This window comes from Wyeomyia smithii, chromosome 3, assembly GCF_029784165.1.
Source record: "Wyeomyia smithii strain HCP4-BCI-WySm-NY-G18 chromosome 3, ASM2978416v1, whole genome shotgun sequence".
Taxonomy (NCBI): Eukaryota; Metazoa; Arthropoda; class Insecta; order Diptera; family Culicidae; genus Wyeomyia; species Wyeomyia smithii.
Genome location: NC_073696.1, coordinates 135016967 through 135040448, shown reverse-complemented (window position 1 = coordinate 135040448; position 23482 = coordinate 135016967). Strand labels below are relative to the sequence as shown.

General features: G+C 35.1%; 1 protein-coding gene across 6 annotated transcripts in view; it reads right to left on the bottom strand.

The window, feature by feature from the left end:
- The window catches only part of LOC129732842 (uncharacterized), a 42479-nt gene extending 24189 nt beyond the window's left edge, over nucleotides 1–18290 (bottom strand). For all 6 annotated transcript variants that reach the window (XM_055694162.1, XM_055694164.1, XM_055694165.1 and 3 more), the window contains exon 1: nucleotides 18090–18290. The gene's annotated coding sequence lies outside the window, so the exon portion shown is untranslated. The remainder of the gene's footprint in view (nucleotides 1–18089) is intronic.
- Between the last annotated feature and the right edge of the window lie 5192 nt (nucleotides 18291–23482).

Genomic DNA, 23482 nt, shown 5'->3' with positions numbered 1-23482 from the left:
CCGATTTCAAACATTAATAGCAGCATAACCACATAATGGATAACAATAACCAATGTGTTGTTGGATAGATAAAATGTAGAACAAATTTGTAATATGCTGGCTATCACTCTAATTTCATTGCTAGGCGGTAAAATTGATAAAAAGTATCAATGACAAATTTACGCGAACAATTAACCAATTACATGCGAGCATTCCTAGCACAGACGACGTGAATGGACACCATCCGTTGCCTGTGATATTTTCTGTATCAATATCGAAATAGAAATTGACAGAGTCTGCCCGTCCCAATAGGTCAATTTATTTTTGCTTCAATGAGCTTAGACTTATATGATGTCTCGAAGGTAAAAGTTTTCCGAAAAATTTGAAACAATCCCCATTTTTGAACAATTTGTAAACCTGCTTACCGTCTTGAAAGAAAATATGCCGGTAAAAGCAACAGTACAGAGTGGAGTAAAGAGCCGCAGGTCTCTCGTCGTCTATGCAGACCGATGTCATGGCAACAGTTTCCTGAAGCCGCCGCCGATGATGATGGCGCTACTGTTGGAAATATGGTCATAAGCTCCGTTCATTGTGCCGCATGTGTTACTGTACGGATTTTTTGCGTGCTTCTAACTATATTGAATGTAGGGCTATCCGGAACGTGTTGAAACATGTTTGAACGTGACCATTTATGTCCTGCAAACGTTCAAAACAAAACAATCGTTTTTCGCTTTCTTCATTTCTTCACACCACTTGCAGCAACAGTTAATCTCGCATGAACGGTGCTTAATCGGTTGTTTCGCAAGCACTGACAGCCTTTTGACGGGTAATCGAGTCAGAGAGCCAGAGAAAAACGGCTTCAAGCGTAATGTATGGGGATGACGTTCGTGACAGGGATGTGCGTCTATGATTGCAGCGGTATTCTTCTATTCGTACATTTCAACGGTACACTTCTATTCGTATTGCAGCGGTACTATCCGTTCTGCAGCGGTACTATTCGTATTGCAGTGGTACACTTTTGTTCGTACATTTCTATTCGTGTGCAATCGAGGGAAAACTGCAATGCTGCTGCTGATGGTGATTGAGAGTTTATTTCATAAATATGGTTACCATAAATTACTCAACAAGAATTGTAAATTTTTGCAACGGATATTTATTTAATTTTATCTTCGGTATTCACTAAATAATCGTGAATGTTTTTGGGATGTAGTGTGTGCTGCCACACTTGAGTCATTGACTCGATCGTTGTCTACTGCAGTTTTATGTTCTCGCAGTCTAGCTTTAAGTTTCCGCTGAGTTTGGCCAATGTAAACAGCGGGGCAGTTTTCGCAGGGGATTTTGTATATGCCTGATTTTTCCTCCGGAGGCACTTTGTCTTTAAAATTAACCAGCAGATCTTTTAAATTATTATTGCTTTGATATGTAGCGTGGAAACCATGTTTTTGAAGTGGATGGAATTTGAATCGACGGGTTGGATGGAATTTGTCGATTTTGGATAAAACGGGAGGCTGATCCAACGCCTTTCTTCTTTCTCTGACTACAGTGTTGTGCAGTTCTGTCTGTGTTTTCTCCTTTCGTATTTCCGGAGGATTTTTTTAACAAAGGTTTTATCGTATCCATTCAGTTCAGCAGCTTCATGTATTCTATTCCTTTCGGCTACAAAGTTTTCGCTCTCCATCGGTATGCGGAAGAGACGGTGTGCCATCGAATGGAAGGCTGCTTGTTTTTGAGCACCGTGATGGTTGGAATCTGAGGTAATGTGTCTGTCTGTGGATGTCGGTTTTCTGTATATTTCGTACTTTAGTCTATTATTTTCTTCTTTGTTAATTATAAGATCCAGGAATGGTAGCTTTCCGTCGGATTCTTTTTCTACCGTAAATTTAATTGTACTATGGCGGGAGTTTAATAAGTCTAGCGTTTGTGAAAGATATCGTTCTTTTACCACTGAAAATATGTCGTCGACATAGCGCCTCCAAAATCGCGGGAAATATTTTTCTTTGAGCAATCCCATTTCAAAGTCGCTCATAAAAGCTTCTGCCAAAAGTGGTGACAATTTGGAGGCCAAACTCGGCGAAAACTTAAAGCTAGACTGCGAGAACATAAAACTGCAGTAGACAACAATCGAGTCAATGACTCAAGTGTGGCAGCACACACTACACCCCAAAAACATTCTGTTGATTGGGAAAAGGCTAAATTGATAATAAACATACGAAAAAACTCACACTTAAATGCATGGGAATCCATGTACATCACTACCACTGACCACCCACTAATGAATGAGGACGACCCCCCAATATCGTCCCCTCTCTTCCATCTAACGAAGCTGTAAATACAATACAACTCTCAGCGTATCAAGATTGGAAACTACTACTACAAGCAACTAGTCAGACATCATCCAGCTGATGGGCAAGATCGTAGCCCGAAACCGGTCGACGAAAAAGGTAAATTTACTCCTTTTTATGTTTTGTAAGAATAATAATTGTTATGTCTAGCGTCGCGGTCAAATTTGTTATATGATATGGTCGGAGTGCGACCAGACCGAACCAAGCGCCAAAACCATTATTTCGAGTAACCGGTGATCAAAGTTTCACCACTCCGTATGTTTCCTGCAAGCTGCTGCAGGGAAATTTTGTTGTAATAGGGTAATGGGGGTATTTTGGCCAGCTTTGGGAAGTGTTCGCTTAGTTCATTAAAAACAAACACAATTTTTCAACATAAATATCGACTCTTATACCATTGTTAAAAACTAAGTGTCTATTTTAATATACACCGTTCAACAATGCAATATATTGAAAAATATCCTAGAAATATCAAAATTTCTACGAAGTACTAAAAACATATTTTGGTCCACCAAATTTTTAGTTTGGCCCACCTTTATATCTAGAGACGTGTATGGAAATACTTCGGACTAATTATATTTAAGATCATCATCGGTATTTTTAGAGCAAAAATAGTGGGTTTGAGGATAACATCCTTCTGCTGTGAATTTTTGTAAATTTTAGGCATTTAAAAATGAAATGATTTGGATTATGGCGCTTTGACAGGCATTCTCATCCAATTTTATATCATTAAATGTGATAAATTAAGAATTAATTACCTGTAAATTGTCACAAGCTGCTTCTTTGTTCACGTGCAACGGCTGAACGGCGAACAAAGAGATGTCAAAACTTGGCATGGCCAAAACATGTTCACTCCAGAAAGAGGGAAACATTTTTCGGCCATGCGTTTAACTACTTTTTCAACTTTTTCCAACATGTTAGAGTATCAAACTGTTTCTATGACATTTTATTGATGTTACTACAACAACGAATTGTTTCAAAAGCATACATATTTGTTACAATAGCTTCCGGACGTTGACTTGTATATTACCACTTCCTCTTGACTTTGGGTTGACTCAGCCATGACTTTGAATGTGTATGAACTAATTCCAAAATAACACTACCTAGAGCCAGTTTTTCGCCGAAAATTTTTGTGTAGTAGGATTCTTAGATGTGTTATTCGATGTTGCATGCAAAGTTTTCTAATATTTATTGAAATTATCAGATAAAATGCGTAAAATGTCACCGGGTGGGCCAAAATATGCATGTGGGCCAAAATACCCCCGTTACCCTACCATTATAAACTATTCTAATGATTTCTTTTTTTCATGAAAGATAGATTATCAATTTTAACATCCACTGATGTTAAAAACTCAATTTTTTCAAAAATGGCGCTTGGTTCGGTCAGGTCGCACGCCGACCATATATTATTATTATAAGCTTTACCATAATAAGCGTGTATTAGCTGTCTTCGTAATACAGCGAATGTAGTTGTAGGCAAATGAAAAAAATTGTCAAGCAAAAAACAAAAATGCTATTGTAGATTGCTACGATTTTTTGTTGGAACTTGTTAATAATTTTGTTTAACATATCTTCTTAAAAGCTTCCATATTATTTTGAAAATAAGATCCATATTATAGATTTGATTCAATCAGAGTTAAATAAGACAAAACCATTCATTATGATAACGTAAGTATTATTGGATTTGGTTTTTGAGGATATAGAGTTAACTCTGACTTTGAAGCATTACGAGAAATTCTTGGTGATTCTTCAACAAGCACGATATGCTTGTGTCTTGTCAAATACATGTTTGCACAAAAAAATACTACAGGCATAATATCGCCAAATATAAACGATATTCTTTCGAGTGTTGTTGAATATATTTCAAAAATTGATTTCCGGGGGAGGCTGAAAATGAAAATACGTACAGTCGCTGAGCGAACACATTGATTCTGTCTGCAGACTCTGTATATTTTGTAACAAAAAATCCCCTAATTACAGTGTTTAGACCCACGTCAGCATTTCATACAACCTGAGGGCTGTATACCTTGTAGTATTTTTGTAAATTAAAATTTAGTGTTTGTTTTCAATTTTTTGTCCAGTTAAAAAATGTTTACAATGCTAATAGAACCTATCCCAAGACGCATACGCCTTTTTAGAAACTCAAGAGCTAGAAAATCTCTCCATCTATGAAAAATGCTTGATTTGCTGATCCAAATACGTGTGCAAAGTTTCATTTGAATAAGAAATGGTCGATAATCGAACATAAGTCATTTGGCGCGATTATTTTCTAATGTTTCCAAGCGCAAAGAACTTATAACACTTTAATAAAATAAAATCATGGTCATGGACTTTTCCAGAAATTGTAAACAAATTCTCTATGGTGGCGAAGTTTTAAAGAACTTGATTTTTATTATATCACCATTCATAAGTCTATGAATTACCTGTTAAAATAATTTTACAAATTACCAAGGATCTCACACCTAAACCTGTACAATACTAAACACGTTGTGGCATGATTTACTAAATTGCAATACTTTCTTATTCAAATCGTTCCATGTTTACTTTGCCTATAAATTATATAAATTACATTGTACGCGTCAAGGATTAACCAATAAAGTAAGATCTTAAGTTTTTTTAGCTACATGAAATTTCTGATAAGTATTGCATACAACAATTTTTCTGTATTTTTTGTTAAAAGTAGTATGAAAACTGCAAAACCGACTTGAGGCTTGAATGGCTGCGTGACACAGAGTGTTCTCATATGTGTACGTGTATAAATGGGACCGTTTAATAATTACGTAAGCATATTTTCTCATTTTTTCAAAATAGTAAGACATCGTAAGATTTTTTGATACCCTCCCTCCCCCCTAGTAAGATCTTACTTCAAGCATATAAATATATATACATAACCAAACGATCTTCACTTCAAAGGAAAAAGAAAAACAAACAGTTCACTCAACCAAAATGAACCTCACGAAACACTTTTTCACTGACACTGACCGATGCCTTGACAATCTTCGTTAACTGATAAACTGATTTTGTTGTCTTGCTTCCATCGCATGAAATATAAAGAGGTGTTTTGACAGTTCACTTCCATGCAAAAAGCGGGAAGGGAGAACTCTGAAAGGATTGTAAAAAACCGTTTATGGATGCTTTTTTTCACTTTCACTCAAGAGTGTCAACAAATATCAATCCCTTTTTGTGATCCATTATGTGGTTACATCAGTATTACTGTTTGAAATATTTCATTCAACGTTACCACTTGGTTTTAGTTTCCGCGGAATGTATCTCGATATAGTGCGGTAAGATGTAGTCCTACGTCAAAAAATAGAAAAATATCTCTTTTTGACGTGGGACTACGTCTTTGTTTACTATACTGGGATGCATTTTATAAAATTGGAAAAGAAACTGGCAAATGTTGCGTCCGATTTCAAACATTAATAGCAGCATAACCACATAATGGATAACAATAACCAATGTGTTGTTGGATAGATAAAATGTAGAACAAATTTGTAATATGCTGGCTATCACTCTAATTTCATTGCTAGGCGGTAAAATTGATAAAAAGTATCAATGACAAATTTACGCGAACAATTAACCAATTACATGCGAGCATTCCTAGCACAGACGACGTGAATGGACACCATCCGTTGCCTGTGATATTTTCTGTATCAATATCGAAATAGAAATTGACAGAGTCTGCCCGTCCCAATAGGTCAATTTATTTTTGCTTCAATGAGCTTAGACTAATATGATGTCTCGAAGGTAAAAGTTTTCCGAAAAATTTGAAACAATCCCCATTTTTGAACAATTTGTAAACCTGCTTACCGTCTTGAAAGAAAATATGCCGGTAAAAGCAACAGTACAGAGTGGAGTAAAGAGCCGCAGGTCTCTCGTCGTCTATGCAGACCGATGTCATGGCAACAGTTTCCTGAAACCGCCGCCGATGATGATGGCGCTACTGTTGGAAATATGGTCATAAGCTCCGTTCATTGTGCCGCATGTGTTACTGTACGGATTTTTTGCGTGCTTCTAACTATATTGGATGTAGGGCTATCCGGAACGTGTTGAAACATGTTTGAACGTGACCATTTATGTCCTGCAAACGTTCAAAACAAAACAATCGTTTTTCGCTTTCTTCATTTCTTCACACCACTTGCAGCAACAGTTAATCTCGCATGAACGGTGCTTAATCGGCTGTTTCGCAAGCACTGACAGCCTTTTGACGGGTAATCGAGTCAGAGAGCCAGAGAAAAACGGCTTCAAGCGTAATGTATGGGGATGACGTTCGTGACAGGGATGTGCGTCTATGATTGCAGCGGTATTCTTCTATTCGTACATTTCAACGGTACACTTCTATTCGTATTGCAGCGGTACTATCCGTTCTGCAGCGGTACTATTCGTATTGCAGTGGTACACTTTTGTTCGTACATTTCTATTCGTGTGCAATCGAGGGAAAACTGCAATGCTGCTGCTGATGGTGATTGAGAGTTTATTTCATAAATATGGTTACCATAAATTACTCAACAAGAATTGTAAATTTTTGCAACGGATATTTATTTAATTTTATCTTCGGTATTCACTAAATAATCGTGAATGTTTTTGGGATGTAGTGTGTGCTGCCACACTTGAGTCATTGACTCGATCGTTGTCTACTGCAGTTTTATGTTCTCGCAGTCTAGCTTTAAGTTTCCGCTGAGTTTGGCCAATGTAAACAGCGGGGCAGTTTTCGCAGGGGATTTTGTATATGCCTGATTTTTCCTCCGGAGGCACTTTGTCTTTAAAATTAACCAGCAGATCTTTTAAATTATTATTGCTTTGATATGTAGCGTGGAAACCATGTTTTTGAAGTGGATGGAATTTGAATCGACGGGTTGGATGGAATTTGTCGATTTTGGATAAAACGGGAGGCTGATCCAACGCCTTTCTTCTTTCTCTGACTACAGTGTTGTGCAGTTCTGTCTGTGTTTTCTCCTTTCGTATTTCCGGAGGATTTTTTTAACAAAGGTTTTATCGTATCCATTCAGTTCAGCAGCTTCATGTATTCTATTCCTTTCGGCTACAAAGTTTTCGCTCTCCATCGGTATGCGAAAGAGACGGTGTGCCATCGAATGGAAGGCTGCTTGTTTTTGAGCACCGTGATGGTTGGAATCTGAGGTAATGTGTCTGTCTGTGGATGTCGGTTTTCTGTATATTTCGTACTTTAGTCTATTATTTTCTTCTTTGTTAATTATAAGATCCAGGAATGGTAGCTTTCCGTCGGATTCTTTTTCTACCGTAAATTTAATTGTACTATGGCGGGAGTTTAATAAGTCTAGCGTTTGTGAAAGATATCGTTCTTTTACCACTGAAAATATGTCGTCGACATAGCACCTCCAAAATCGCGGGAAATATTTTTCTTTGAGCAATCCCATTTCAAAGTCGCTCATAAAAGCTTCTGCCAAAAGTGGTGACAATTTGGAGGCCAAACTCGGCGAAAACTTAAAGCTAGACTGCGAGAACATAAAACTGCAGTAGACAACAATCGAGTCAATGACTCAAGTGTGGCAGCACACACTACACCCCAAAAACATTCTGTTGATTGGGAAAAGGCTAAATTGATAATAAACATACGAAAAAACTCACACTTAAATGCATGGGAATCCATGTACATCACTACCACTGACCACCCACTAATGAATGAGGACGACCCCCCAATATCGTCCCCTCTCTTCCATCTAACGAAGCTGTAAATACAATACAACTCTCAGCGTATCAAGATTGGAAACTACTACTACAAGCAACTAGTCAGACATCATCCAGCTGATGGGCAAGATCGTAGCCCGAAACCGGTCGACGAAAAAGGTAAATTTACTCCTTTTTATGTTTTGTAAGAATAATAATTGTTATGTCCTGTCTAGCGTCGCGGTCAAATTTGTTATATGATATGGTCGGAGTGCGACCAGACCGAACCAAGCGCCAAAACCATTATTTCGAGTAACCGGTGATCAAAGTTTCACCACTCCGTATGTTTCCTGCAAGCTGCTGCAGGGAAATTTTGTTGTAATAGGGTAATGGGGGTATTTTGGCCAGCTTTGGGAAGTGTTCGCTTAGTTCATTAAAAACAAACACAATTTTTCAACATAAATATCGACTCTTATACCATTGTTAAAAACTAAGTGTCTATTTTAATATACACCGTTCAACAATGCAATATATTGAAAAATATCCTAGAAATATCAAAATTTCTACGAAGTACTAAAAACATATTTTGGTCCACCAAATTTTTAGTTTGGCCCACCTTTATATCTAGAGACGTGTATGGAAATACTTCGGACTAATTATATTTAAGATCATCATCGGTATTTTTAGAGCAAAAATAGTGGGTTTGAGGATAACATCCTTCTGCTGTGAATTTTTGTAAATTTTAGGCATTTAAAAATGAAATGATTTGGATTATGGCGCTTTGACAGGCATTCTCATCCAATTTTATATCATTAAATGTGATAAATTAAGAATTAATTACCTGTAAATTGTCACAAGCTGCTTCTTTGTTCACGTGCAACGGCTGAACGGCGAACAAAGAGATGTCAAAACTTGGCATGGCCAAAACATGTTCACTCCAGAAAGAGGGAAACATTTTTCGGCCATGCGTTTAACTACTTTTTCAACTTTTTCCAACATGTTAGAGTATCAAACTGTTTCTATGACATTTTATTGATGTTACTACAACAACGAATTGTTTCAAAAGCATACATATTTGTTACAATAGCTTCCGGACGTTGACTTGTATATTACCACTTCCTCTTGACTTTGGGTTGACTCAGCCATGACTTTGAATGTGTATGAACTAATTCCAAAATAACACTACCTAGAGCCAGTTTTTCGCCGAAAATTTTTGTGTAGTAGGATTCTTAGATGTGTTATTCGATGTTGCATGCAAAGTTTTCTAATATTTATTGAAATTATCAGATAAAATGCGTAAAATGTCACCGGGTGGGCCAAAATATGCATGTGGGCCAAAATACCCCCGTTACCCTACCATTATAAACTATTCTAATGATTTCTTTTTTTCATGAAAGATAGATTATCAATTTTAACATCCACTGATGTTAAAAACTCAATTTTTTCAAAAATGGCGCTTGGTTCGGTCAGGTCGCACGCCGACCATATATTATTATTATAAGCTTTACCATAATAAGCGTGTATTAGCTGTCTTCGTAATACAGCGAATGTAGTTGTAGGCAAATGAAAAAAATTGTCAAGCAAAAAACAAAAATGCTATTGTAGATTGCTACGATTTTTTGTTGGAACTTGTTAATAATTTTGTTTAACATATCTTCTTAAAAGCTTCCATATTATTTTGAAAATAAGATCCATATTATAGATTTGATTCAATCAGAGTTAAATAAGACAAAACCATTCATTATGATAACGTAAGTATTATTGGATTTGGTTTTTGAGGATATAGAGTTAATTCTGACTTTGAAGCATTACGAGAAATTCTTGGTGATTCTTCAACAAGCACGATATGCCTTTGTCTTGTCAAATACATGTTTGCACAAAAAAATACTACAGGCATAATATCGCCAAATATAAACGATATTCTTTCGAGTGTTGTTGAATATATTTCAAAAATTGATTTCCGGGGGAGGCTGAAAATGAAAATACGTACAGTCGCTGAGCGAACACATTGATTCTGTCTGCAGACTCTGTATATTTTGTAACAAAAAATCCCCTAATTACAGTGTTTAGACCCACGTCAGCATTTCATACAACCTGAGGGCTGTATACCTTGTAGTATTTTTGTAAATTAAAATTTAGTGTTTGTTTTCAATTTTTTGTCCAGTTAAAAAATGTTTACAATGCTAATAGAACCTATCCCAAGACGCATACGCCTTTTTAGAAACTCAAGAGCTAGAAAATCTCTCCATCTATGAAAAATGCTTGATTTGCTGATCCAAATACGTGTGCAAAGTTTCATTTGAATAAGAAATGGTCGATAATCGAACATAAGTCATTTGGCGCGATTATTTTCTAATGTTTCCAAGCGCAAAGAACTTATAACACTTTAATAAAATAAAATCATGGTCATGGACTTTTCCAGAAATTGTAAACAAATTCTCTATGGTGGCGAAGTTTTAAAGAACTTGATTTTTATTATATCACCATTCATAAGTCTATGAATTACCTGTTAAAATAATTTTACAAATTACTAAGGATCTCACACCTAAACCTGTACAATACTAAACACGTTGTGGCATGATTTACTAAATTGCAATACTTTCTTATTCAAATCGTTCCATGTTTACTTTGCCTATAAATTATATAAATTACATTGTACGCGTCAAGGATTAACCAATAAAGTAAGATCTTAAGTTTTTTTAGCTACATGAAATTTCTGATAAGTATTGCATACAACAATTTTTCTGTATTTTTTGTTAAAAGTAGTATGAAAACTGCAAAACCGACTTGAGGCTTGAATGGCTGCGTGACACAGAGTGTTCTCATATGTGTACGTGTATAAATGGGACCGTTTAATAATTACGTAAGCATATTTTCTCATTTTTTCAAAATAGTAAGACATCGTAAGATTTTTTGATACCCTCCCTCCCCCCTAGTAAGATCTTACTTCAAGCATATAAATATATATACATATATATATATATATATATATATATATATATATATATATATATATATATATATATATATATATATATATATATATATATATATATATATATATATATATATATATATATATATATATATATATATATATATATATATATATATATATATTTGTATCCGACGGCATACTACCTCACAACCTTCCACCAGACGACTTTAATCGCACATCCATGGGACCAATATACCCAGAGCTCCGACACATGTCATTTGCAGTGAGAAGCAGGCGTTTTCATCGCTACTCGACGTACGCCGTCCATGTGATATCGCTTTGATTAACTTGTTTTTGTTAATCAATACACTATCAGAGATCAATAAAAGGCTTTTGTTCAAGCCATGATTTGAAAGCAGTGAACATAACATAATTTTTTTGAATTAGAGGTTAAAACAAAACAGTAACATTTTAAAATCAATAAAGATTAGTATGAATATTACTCATCACTGACTCGCCCACACATGTGCTGGAAGGATTTAAGCCAGAGTAGGCAGTGTGACTTTGCCCTCGTATCCAAGTGATTTTTAAAACTTGCTTGCACATTTATTTTCGGTTTGCACGTAAACCCTACTAACAGTGCTTTACACTTGAGTTGGATTTGAGTTTTAATCCTGCATAACAACAATTGCATAAAAATCGAAATGCGATGAAATTCGCGCCGCGTCTGCTGCAACAGTTTGTTGCATTGTCCTTTGAAAGCATAAACTCGATCTAAAAACAAAACTCATCGCGTTACATCATCGCCTGCATCGCTGGATACATCGTGCACTGCATGCATTGCACGCATTTAAACTCAATCGATCAGAGTGTGCGGTGCAAAAAAACTCAAACTATCGAGAGGAAGCAGATTCAAGTTGGATTCAAATCTGGAAAAGTGTTACTCAGTTCAACTTTGCACGAGTTCATGCCATCACTGATTTTAGCATCGCTGAAACCTTCAGAACACTCAATTACTTCAGCTATCTCTCCTGCATCAATATCCTTTGCATTAATCCACTCCCCGTCTGAGCTCCAGTTTTCTCATCATGAAGTAAGCACAATCCTTCGTTTCCTCTTCTGCTCTTAATTCGAGATCATCGTCCTTCCGTAATTTTCCTTTTATGAATTTTACCGTTCACGCTTTCAAGAACATGGTTATCTGAACAGCTGCATTAATAATGTTTTTCTTTCGTAAGATAATCAATTCATCCCCTCCCTTCTCCCCCTTGTAAGATAACGTAAGAAAATTGCACATCCCCTCCCCCCCTCCCTATTTGTTTACGTAATTATTGAACGGCCACATTTGGCAAACAAATGAACATCTTGTTTTCGGTGATGACTACAGACTGTAGACTACAGTTATTACATGACTACAGATATTATATGGAACACTTTTGTCATTTTGCTTTTTAATGAGTGATTTTGAGGCGCCTGGCTACCTCTGTAGTCTATAATCTCTGTAGTGATGACTGATGATGATGACGATACTGGCTGTTGACTTATATAGACCATCACACGATGACGTCACATTAATAAGTTTGACAGGCAGTGTTGTCGTTTTTTACGCGTTGGACTTGTAAATTCTGCAATAGTCTAGATGTAAATCGTAGATTCAATAACCTTTATTGTTTTTAGATGAAAATCAGTTCGAGAATCATAATATTTTTTTAAACGATCAGATTGCCGGTAAAATATTGTCAATAAAACTACTAGGTCCAAAACGGGAACAGTGGCGCCACTACTTTTCACAAAAGTGAGGTTGAAAGAATGGTCTGTTGATATCATTTCACGAGCAACATTTCAAAAGATCGTAAATGCATACATAGTTTACTAGTTTTACAGTGAAGGCTGGTGTGCATTGGCGAAAAGTCATTTATCTCCCTCATTCGTTTGCATTATTTTTCTGTAGAAGATGTTTTTTTTCTGTAGAAGACTAAACTACCAATAATGATAACTAATCGTGTTCGGCATCGGACCGTGTAGGGTCCGGTGAGTCAGGGCCAATTAGACCGGAACCTCCAAAGTACGATTTTATTTCGGACCGGGTAACAGATCGTGTAATGCTTCTGGGGTCCGAAAAAATTCGGTTACCAAAATTGAAAAATGTTCAGTACATAGCTAAAATTCACGTGATTCAAAGCAAAAGGAGCACAATTCTATCCAAGGTTCTTTTTGCATTTTTATGAAAGTAGGTAATTTCAATTCATGTGAAGAAAAATGAATATCACATAATTTCAAATGTTGTGTTTCCTCTACTAAGCTGATACTAGAAACCATAATAATTTCTATTACCGTGCAAAAGCCCGGAGAGAAACAACAACTGCAACTCAAGCAGAAAATTTTCTCATTCAATTCTATGAAAAATTTATATAGTTAAGAATGCAACCTATAAGATCAACAGAACGCTGAAAGTTATTTTGAATTTCTCCAAATCCCCAATTATAAATTCTTTCACTGTGCAGATATAATCGGAAGAATTGGAAACCAAAATTAAAAAATTTAGTTAAAATAATTGAAATTTGAATTTTACTACTTTTTTAAGATTTACTACAGTATAAAATGGGCAGCTGTTCAATTTAATAAATAAAATTGTTGTTCCTTTAAAACAATATGAAACCACTTACACATACGTACACATTCGGAATTTACGCGGTATTTTTTTTGCGCGGATTTCGGTTTCCCTTCACTCGGAATGCAGAATTAACGCTGGTATTTTTACGCGTATTCCGGAATTTACGCGTTTTTTACGCGGATTCCGGAATTTACGCGTAAAAAGCGACTTCAGTGTACGTACATTTAATATTTTTTAAGAGAACTACTTCAACTAACCCTGACAATTAAGTTAATAAAAGATGTAAATTAGGCTGCCAATATCTCCACCGAAGCAGTCACTGTGTAAACTGCTCTACAGTCTTTAAGCCCGTGATGTGAAACTTCAAATTAGTTTTAAAACGTCGATCCGTCTATATTTCACCAGAATTTTTTATTTCAGAAAAAGTTCTCCGATTGTAAATTATTTTAATAGTACAATATTGGTGTTTGCGATGCATTTTTTTATAATAACGGTCTGTGGGAGCACCGTGAAACAATAACTGCCCTTTAAAGGGGAGGATCATGTATCTTTGAGTATCTCTTACACTTTTGATATTACATTTAACAGATTCCAAACAAGTTGATCTTACATAGAAAAAAACCTTCTTCAGTATTGTAGGGGAATGGGGAAATACTGACATGTTGCTGACATTTTACGTAGATCGAACAGCTACCAATCGATTTCTGAAACTTTTTAACATAATTTGACTACCACATTTAGGTATTAGCGGATTCATTATCACTGTGCATACTTCACATTCTTTTACCTTGTGAAATAGTATAAAACCATGCCAAAACTGTTTTGTAGAATCACCGTTTCAGGTCAGTTTTTGTTCAATTCAAAATCTGTTTTTTTTTTCGAAGAAGTGTTATTAACGTGTGAGGAAAAAATCCGAACAACTTTTAAATTGGTCTACGATTTCGAAGTGCTGCACAAATCGAAAAATCCTTTTCCACAAAAAGAAGATCCACATTTATATAATATTCATTTACATTATTGTCAAACACTTCGAGAATGAAAATACCTTCAAAAGAAAATCTGGTTCCGGACGAAAATACACTTTGCAAGAGAGCAAAGTTCGAACGAAATTGAGGGCGGAAACGCCTGGTCGGTCGGCGAAATTATATCGTGAGCTGGGCAATAAATATCAGATTGATCCAAAAACAGTGAATAAATATCTGCATAAAATGGGTTCAAAACTTAGAATATAAGTACCATAAAAATGACAAACTAGTGTTTTGGCCAGACCTTGCATTGTCACACTATGCTAATGCAACTTTAGCGGATTTGCGGCAAAGCAATATCGGGTTTATCCCGAAAGAATATAATTCTCAAAATGTGCCACAGCTGCAGTACTTACAACTGTACTTTACACTAAAGTGCGTTTATATTACGTGCATTCTTTTGATTTTCAATGCTCTTTTTCTATCAACAACTTCTTCTATCAATGCTTTTTTTCTAACAAATTCAATCGTCTATAGTTATTCTTTCTATTCAATCTAAATTTTAATTGAAAAGTATAGCAGTTCTATAAAAACCTTGTATTCATACCAAGGGTGCCACGGAAAACAATGAGACAGGTGCAAACCACGACTTGCCGACAACTACGTGACAGAATTGATCTGCGGTTTAAAGACGAAAGAGTGCAGTTGAAGGTAAAATGCGTGGTACAACTTATTTAACAGAAAAATCTACATACTCTTCCCTTTGTAACAAAAAGTCAAGTTTAATAACTTATCTAAAGCACTTATCTAAAGTTAAGTAACGCTAAACATAAAATTGCACATCAGTCGTTTCAGACATTTTTACTCTGGAATTATTTTCTTATCTGAAAGGCAATTCAAATCAAAATCGATAAGCAAATGTGTCATTGTTGTTGTTGATTTTTCAAATTTCAAGGAAGAACGACAATGTCAAAATACAAAATTGGACAACTCTTTATTTTCGATTTATAACAGTTTTCTGCATTTTCTGAGTTGCGAAATAGTTCCAGTAGATTAGTGAAAGTTAGCTTCATCCAGCTCATTTATAAAGGTATGTTTTTAACATTCATTTTAGTGTCTTATGGTCAATGAAACGACGTAATACCAACTGAAATTAAAATCTGATATTCAGAAAACTGTAGAATCAGCCTTCTGTTTTACTTTTTTATCGTCAATTTGTTCACATGCATATAAAACTTCGTGATTGATTGTTTCACCAAAATAATACTTTTTAAAATAATTCAGCTTTCACACCCAGACTCCGACCCGAACTAAGGACCGGACTACGAACCGGACTTTGGATCGAACTCAAGTCTGGAACTAATCGAACCCGACTCAAAACAGACCGGAATCGGCTCGTTCCGATTTTCAACGAGACCGGACCGGAACTTGAACCCAACTTCTCGTGCCGATGTTGAACACTGTTAAAGACTGATACATCGAAGCGTAAAGCATTTGTGCAATTCCACAAAAAAGGGCACCCATTCTAATGGTCCATTTTTGACCGTGATTAAAAAAAAAAACAATAGTACAAAATGGCATCGTTTGCCTATAGAAACATTTATGCAAAGTTCCAGCCAAATTAAAAAACAAAATTAAAAAAATTAATCAAACTGGGACATTTTTTGTGGAATTGCTAACTTCGAAGAACGAGTTAATTGAAAAAACAACAATGGTTTGAAAGCGTGGTTTCTTGTTCAAAGAAAGATGTTCACTGCAGGTAAGTTTGTTTGTTCAGGGTATGATAACTGTTGAGATCTTAACTTTTGGTTAATCTGCGATATGCTTCTAAGTTGGAACAATTCTATACATAAATAATTATAAACACGAGGTATTTCCTGTAATAAATTTATAAATGAATACGTTAGCCATAAATATACACCATTTCAAAGTTTGCATTTGTCGTGACAGCAAATGTTACAGCAAATAAAAACAATCGATCGGGAGACTTGAGTAACTTTAAAAAATGTGTAAATACTCTGAAGGTGAATGTTAGTTTTACTTCTACGAATTTACATCTGTATACACCTGCCGCCTGTAGGGGAACAACAGGCAACACGGACAGGGCGAGCAAGATGGACCATTGCTTATTTCTATATTAACCATTGAAATTAAAACAAATCATTTATGCCAGTTGCATACCAACAGGGTTTTGGGAGTTCTGAGATAATATGAAGATTGAAACAATTGTTAGTTATTTGAGAAATAATCAAAATAAGCTCACCCTTAACAGCAAAGCAATGTGATGTAGTTTTCGTGGTGTCGAAAAAATTTCTGCTGCGGTAAAACTTCAGAAAAATATAGGAATAATTAAGCATATTTGAAACATGAGGATGAAGGTAGTTCAGTGAAAATATTATTATTTTTTTTTTGCTTTTGGAAATCAATCTATCCAAGAAATTGTTTGCCTCTTGGGCAAGACGGTCAGTTGTTGTGTGGGTAAAATGGGCAGTCTGAGAAAACAACGATAGCCCCATTTACAATTCTATTTTTCAGCGTTCTTAGCATGCGAGATGAAACCTAAAGTCATCAACTCTCATTTGAAATAAAAATCATTATTAGAAACGTTGTGAAAACTAGTAAATATACTACATGTAATTGATGTGAAGGTAAGCTTAAACACGTGTTTTTTTGCGCATTGCATCGTCTCGTATAGAAAAAAAATTTGCTATAGTCTTTCATGCACGCAAAAAAATTTGAAAGACTACATGCACGTTGTGAAATAGTGGTTTTTCGAGACTGTTTTTATTTTAGTGAAAACTAATACCAAATCACTCTAAAAAGGAAAGGTTTGCATTATTTTAGAAAATGCACTAGTCAATGTCAAATATTTTGGATATCGCTGGTTGAAATGTTGTGTTTTGAGCAGAAAAATGAATGATTTCCTTAGGGTCACCGTCTTGCCCGTTGTTCCTCTATTGGCGACGAGCGAATTCATAATAGTCATTATACTAACTCGATATGATAAAACGCCTTGCATATGCAGATTATCTTCGTTTGGATTAAAATGATTTAAAATGATTTCATAATAGAATAATCTTATAATCAACAAAAACTGTTGAACTAAAGAAGGTAACATAGTGTCCTATCATTAAAACGTTCGAAGTGTCATGTGTACAGATCACCTCTAATGCTTGCATAATAAAAGTAAAAAGTTACATTTTGTCGAGCGATTGTTTACAATTTGGCAACAAATGTTAGATTAGAAAACTTGTCTTTCGAGCCGCTGTAAAAAAATGATACGGAAATTTCAAACGTTCAAATGGTGAATATTTCAGATATTTTGTTGTAAGGCTGCTCCACAACAACACCGATTATAAACTATGTGATTCTAGTGTGTCTCACTTAACGATACAGAATAATGCACATGTAGATTAGCCTTGAGATCAACACTCTTAAAATAATAGTAAAACTGAGATAATAAACATATAGGATAAATATATTCGATGAAGCAGTTCGCTTGCGCAACTTTTCAGTCGTTAATTTTTTTTCAGACACAATTTTTTAAATGAACAAGATGAATAATATCAATCCGTTTTTAATTAAGTTTATAATTCCGTTCCTAACACCTTTCACTATTTTGACGTATGATCACCACTTGATTATAGTTCTCCAGAACACATTAGTATCACACAGTGTAGAATTGAAAAAAGTATGAGTAAACCAACGAAGGAAACAAAATTTCAAGAACCAGTAATGTATACAGGTTACGAACACTTATGCCAAAGAATGGATTAAAATAGGATTGAGCGTTTGTCTTTTTTAAACCTGATGAGCGTAAAACTGAGCCAAACCTGGCGCATGTTATAACAGGAAAAAGTTATTTCTAGCTGAGCAAAAACTTAATGAAAAAAAGAGAAACAAGAGAGAACTATGAAAAGTTTCTCGTAGTCGAAACGGCATTCCGCAACAATACTTTTGAATATTATAGCATGCAAAATATTGGTGATCATTAGTTTAATTTTAATTTTGATTTCAGATTTTTATTTCTAATTCTGATGAAAATTATAATATTAATTTTAAATTTAACTTCAATTTTATTACAAGTTGAATTTTATTTTCATTTTAATTTTAATTTTATTTCTAAATTTATAATATAATTTCATTTTTAATTTTGAATTTGGGTTTAAATTTAAATTTCACTCTCAACTAGAGTTTAAAAGTGAATTTCTAAGTCTTTATTTAGAAAATTTGGATTATTTTTGAATTTACACTAGTCGTCTCAAAACCATTTATAATTAAATTGGGTAAAAGTTGAATAAAAATTAATAGTTGACAAAATCAAGATAATATTATATCGCTTATTGCATTTTTTTATTTAATAAAGTTACTATCGTTCTTACTCTTGATGTGTTTTAATTTTAACAACCGAACCTATTTTTCAAACACCGTCTAACCACAAGAGAACCGGACGTCGCATGTTGCATGGCGCATGAGCAGAAGATTTATTGTACAGCACTAGCATCGCAATTTAACATTCATACCTATATGAAAAATAAAAACAATTACAAAAGCCTGAAACAGACATCACAACCGTTTGATAGCTTACGTTTGGCTTTTTTAATATTTAAATCTTGCTAATTTCGTGATTAGCTGTTTCCCAAAATTATTTCAATTGCGAATTATAACAAGATTGAGAATACAGTTGTGAAATGATTAACGAAAAATGATAACTCGCTCATTTCGGAACAAAGTCTTACAGTTGGCAGGTACACACTTTAGTATGGAAGGAAAATACCTGATAAATAACATATCATCAATATGTAGTTAATTGCTGGTGCCAGCAACAATGCTCTGTTTACAAGAAAAATCTGACCTTGTTAATAAACAATGACATGACACTAGGGATTTAATTACTTGTTGCTATATGAAAGTCGAATATCCCTGAAAATTATTATCATCCTGGCTATGTCCTTGCAATTATTGGAGAAGGAAAGGGATGTCGTGTGAGATAACGTGTGAGGGAAAAAATCCGAACAACTTTCAAATTGGTCTACGATTTTGAAATGTTGCACAATCGAAAAATCCGTTTCCACAAAATGAAGATCCACTTTTATATAACTGGTAACACAACCAGTCGATTCTGCCAGGTGACGCTTTGTTGAGAAAAAGGCGTTGTCGGAAGAAAACCGTCGTAAATTGATTTGCAATTTTTGTGAGCGAAATAAAGAAAAATCTAAAAGTGAAGTGTTCCACTATTTCTATGATCTTGGATATTAAAAAAGATTCATATACATTATTGACAAACTCTTCGAGAATGGAATCACCTTTAAAAGAAAATCTGGTTCCGGACAAAAGTGCACTATGCAAGAAAGCAAAGTTCGAACGAAATTGAGAGCGGAAACATCTGGTCGGTCGGCGAAATCATATCGTGAGCTGGGCAATAAATATCTGATTGATTCATAAACGGCGAAAAAGTATCTGCATGAAGTGGGTTTAGAACATGGACTATAAGTAAGTACCATAAAAATGACAAAGTAGTGTTTTGGCCAGACCTTGCATTGTCACACTATGCTAATACAACTTTAGCGGATTTGCGGTAAGGCAATATCGGGTTTATTCCGAAAGAATACAATCCTCAAAATGTGCCACCGCTGCAGTCTATTGAAACTTTCTGAGCAAATTTGAAGCGAATGATCTACCATAAAGGTTACATTGCAAGAAAAAACGTCGATTGTTTGATAAAAAAACCAAGAAGGAGCTCAAAACAATTGAAACATCCGAAATTCAGGAAGCTATAAAGCAACTACCCCAGAGGATCAGGAAATCAGCGCGATGTGGAGCTGAGTTTTTCATATGAGGGTTGTAAATGAGTTACATTACTAGAATAAACAAACAAGTATAAAAAAATAAGTTGCGCAAGATTTTAATTTGAAATTGAAAGTTTGTTCGGATTTTTTTCCTCATACGTTAGAAAACGCGTTTAAGAAATGAAGGCACTGGTATACATCTGTTAGAAGTCGACGACTGATTATTTTACAAACTTAACTTTTGAAAACTGTTAAAAGTTTAAAGTGTTGTTATTTACCTGCTCATAGTTTCGATTCTATTTTACCAACTATGTATTTAGTAATTTATAGTGGAATAATATTTCATACTAGGGTAGGAAACATATTTTTAGCAGCTTTACGAACCGCCTGTGTATTCAGACGAAATACTCGAAATGTGTTGGGTGAAACTCAAACAGTATTATATCAATCTGTTCGCTATCGTTTTCTCTATCAGAACTTGTTTTCAGATTGTAAAACTCAGTTAGCAAAATTTGACAATCGTTAAGTTACGAATCGAGGGACACTATTCCAATCACCCCGAACCTATTTTAAGCAGTTTCCATCTGTTTTGCAGGCGTTTTTTTTTCAGCATCCGAAGTGGCTCCTGAATTGCTGCAATATAGGTCGATTGGTTTCAATTGCAATTGTTCGCAGATTTCTTTGTGATTAACGGTATTACTTATATTCGTAAGACAGCTAGACAATCAAAGTTTTCGTTTCCATCATTGAAATTGTCGATATTGATTAAAATGCAGGCCTGTTTTCTTCGACTGATTAAAATAGGCGCTACTGCTTGCCGTTCCTTACCCTATTATCTTATTTTGAAACAAATGTTCACTCGCATGGCAAGTCAACAAAAACTGTATTCCATAGACGTAACCAGGATTTGCAAAATATATCCCACTTAACCGTCAAACTTTGATGTCTTGCTTGATGCTGCAAAGCGCACAAACAGTTTACTACTGATATCTTGGCGTACTTCTAATTTAACGTCAATCACGTAAAAGTTCAAGTATGCCAAATGCTACTTTAGAACAACGTCTTCTTGTAAAATGTAACTAACAAAAGTTAAGTGCAAAAAATTAATTTTTTAGTAACTTTCATAGAATCTCTGTAACTCTGTACCCAATAAAGATAATAATTTTATTTGTTCAGCAAAGTTTTATACTTTTCCACGTTCTAAAGCTTTGCGAAATAAATCATTCCTCTATCTCTTAACACAAAAAAGTTAGTATTTTTGATATACGAAAACCTACTGTAACATATGCCCACTGTACACTAATATGGGTGGATTGGGACAAATGGAACCTAAAGGAGTTTATAGTACTTCAGCTCAACTTCAAAGAATAGTATTGACATCATGATTCCACTTGCCTCTTTTTAACCTATACGTTCTTGAAGTTATTGAAAGTCCTGGAGATATATGGTCTTTGGTAAAAATGTGTGTTTTGTGTGCCTTAACAATTCCTCTGAATAAAACTTTCGTGTAAAATGCAACCAACAAAAGTTAAGTAAAAAAAACTAACTTTTAAGTAAGTTCCATGTAATATACTTATGACTTATACTATAACTTTGTACCGAAAGAAGATAGGATTTTCATTTGTTCAACAAAGTTTCATATTTTCGAATCTTCTACAACTTTGCTAAATAAGCTATTCTTCTATCTCTTAACACAAAAAAGTGAATTTTTTTATTTTTAGTATAGTAAGCTTTTCATACTTTTTGACGATTTGCGATTATGCGGGTCATTCATACAAACAATTGTTCCGAATACACGTTTAAGCTAGGATGAAGGTAAAAGGCGCTATGGAATCAAGTTCCACTTTTTGCCTTATTGGGCCACTGTGCGCTGTACAATGGAATCCTTATGCTGCCGCACATGAAAAACGTGTAGAATCATTTAAAAAACAATTCCTTCTATACGCGCTTCGCAACTTGAAATGGACTGCAATTCCTCTGCCATCGTATGAAGCACGTTGCATGCTCATTAATCTGCAAACACTCAGCATAAAACTTTCAAAACTTGTGAAAAAATCTTGAACAAACCTACCGAACATTGATTTTTCCACAATGTTTTTGGAGTTCTACGTTATCACAGTTAACAAAAAGCAAGCCCTCTAAACCCGAGATTAAAACCATCTCTATATCTTTCTATATTCCATTGCATTACTATTACAACCAAAGCCTGAAAAAGTCATTTTCAATGTACAATTATCAGGTTATAGTGACGCTGTGACCCGTTGCTTGAAAAACATTTGTTTCATTTCGAGCACTTTGTGATTCAAATGAAAACTACTCAAATGTTCTTGCTTTGATTTTAACGATTAAAAGGCTTGAAAAGTAAAGGGAAGATTTTCCATTGAAAGCGAAGATTGACAGCGTCACTATCACCTGGCTAACTCCCGGAGAAACAATCTGCTTCCACCCCAAAACTGTCATCGGAGTCTGAAATAACGTCTACTGGTAAGCGTATTTCATTCAAAATGATCGTTGAATGGATATTTACCTTTTTTGGTTCATCCGATACTCTTAAAAGTATGATTTCGGCTTAGTTTCTAACAATTTGCAGGTTGGGTAAGCCCCTCCTCGCGTTTGTATCCTTCGATGTTTAAATCAGACAACAGAAGTGACGAATCGACGACAAGGATCATTCAATGGAACTGTCGAAATTTGATTCCCAAATTAGACAAATTTAAACTCCTGCTTCGCGATAGCAAATGCGATATTTTCGCGCTATCTGAAACATGGTTATCAACTGATACGGCACTAGTCGTTCCAGTCTTCAATATCATCCGTTTAGACCGAGGAATGCTACAGATTCTTCCGAATTCCTCTCCCAATTATTGATGGTATAGAAATTGTTGCTTGCCATATAACAATTGTTTGTGAGAGCCTCACTGCCGCATCAGTTTACATTCCGCCTAGAGCTACTATTATTTTTTTTTTCCTCATCTATAGAGCTACTATTAACTGTCTGACACAAATAACTGAACTGCTTCCGACTCCACGCTTTATCCTGGGAGATTTCAACTCTCACGGTACGGCGTAGGGGTCTTCCAGTGATGACAGCCGGGCTGTTTTTATTGATAGTTTATTGGATGATTTCGATATGACCCTACTGAACATACCTGGCTCAGCTACGAGAACAGCAAGGCACGAGAGAGCACATGAGACTTGTCAATGTGTTCCTC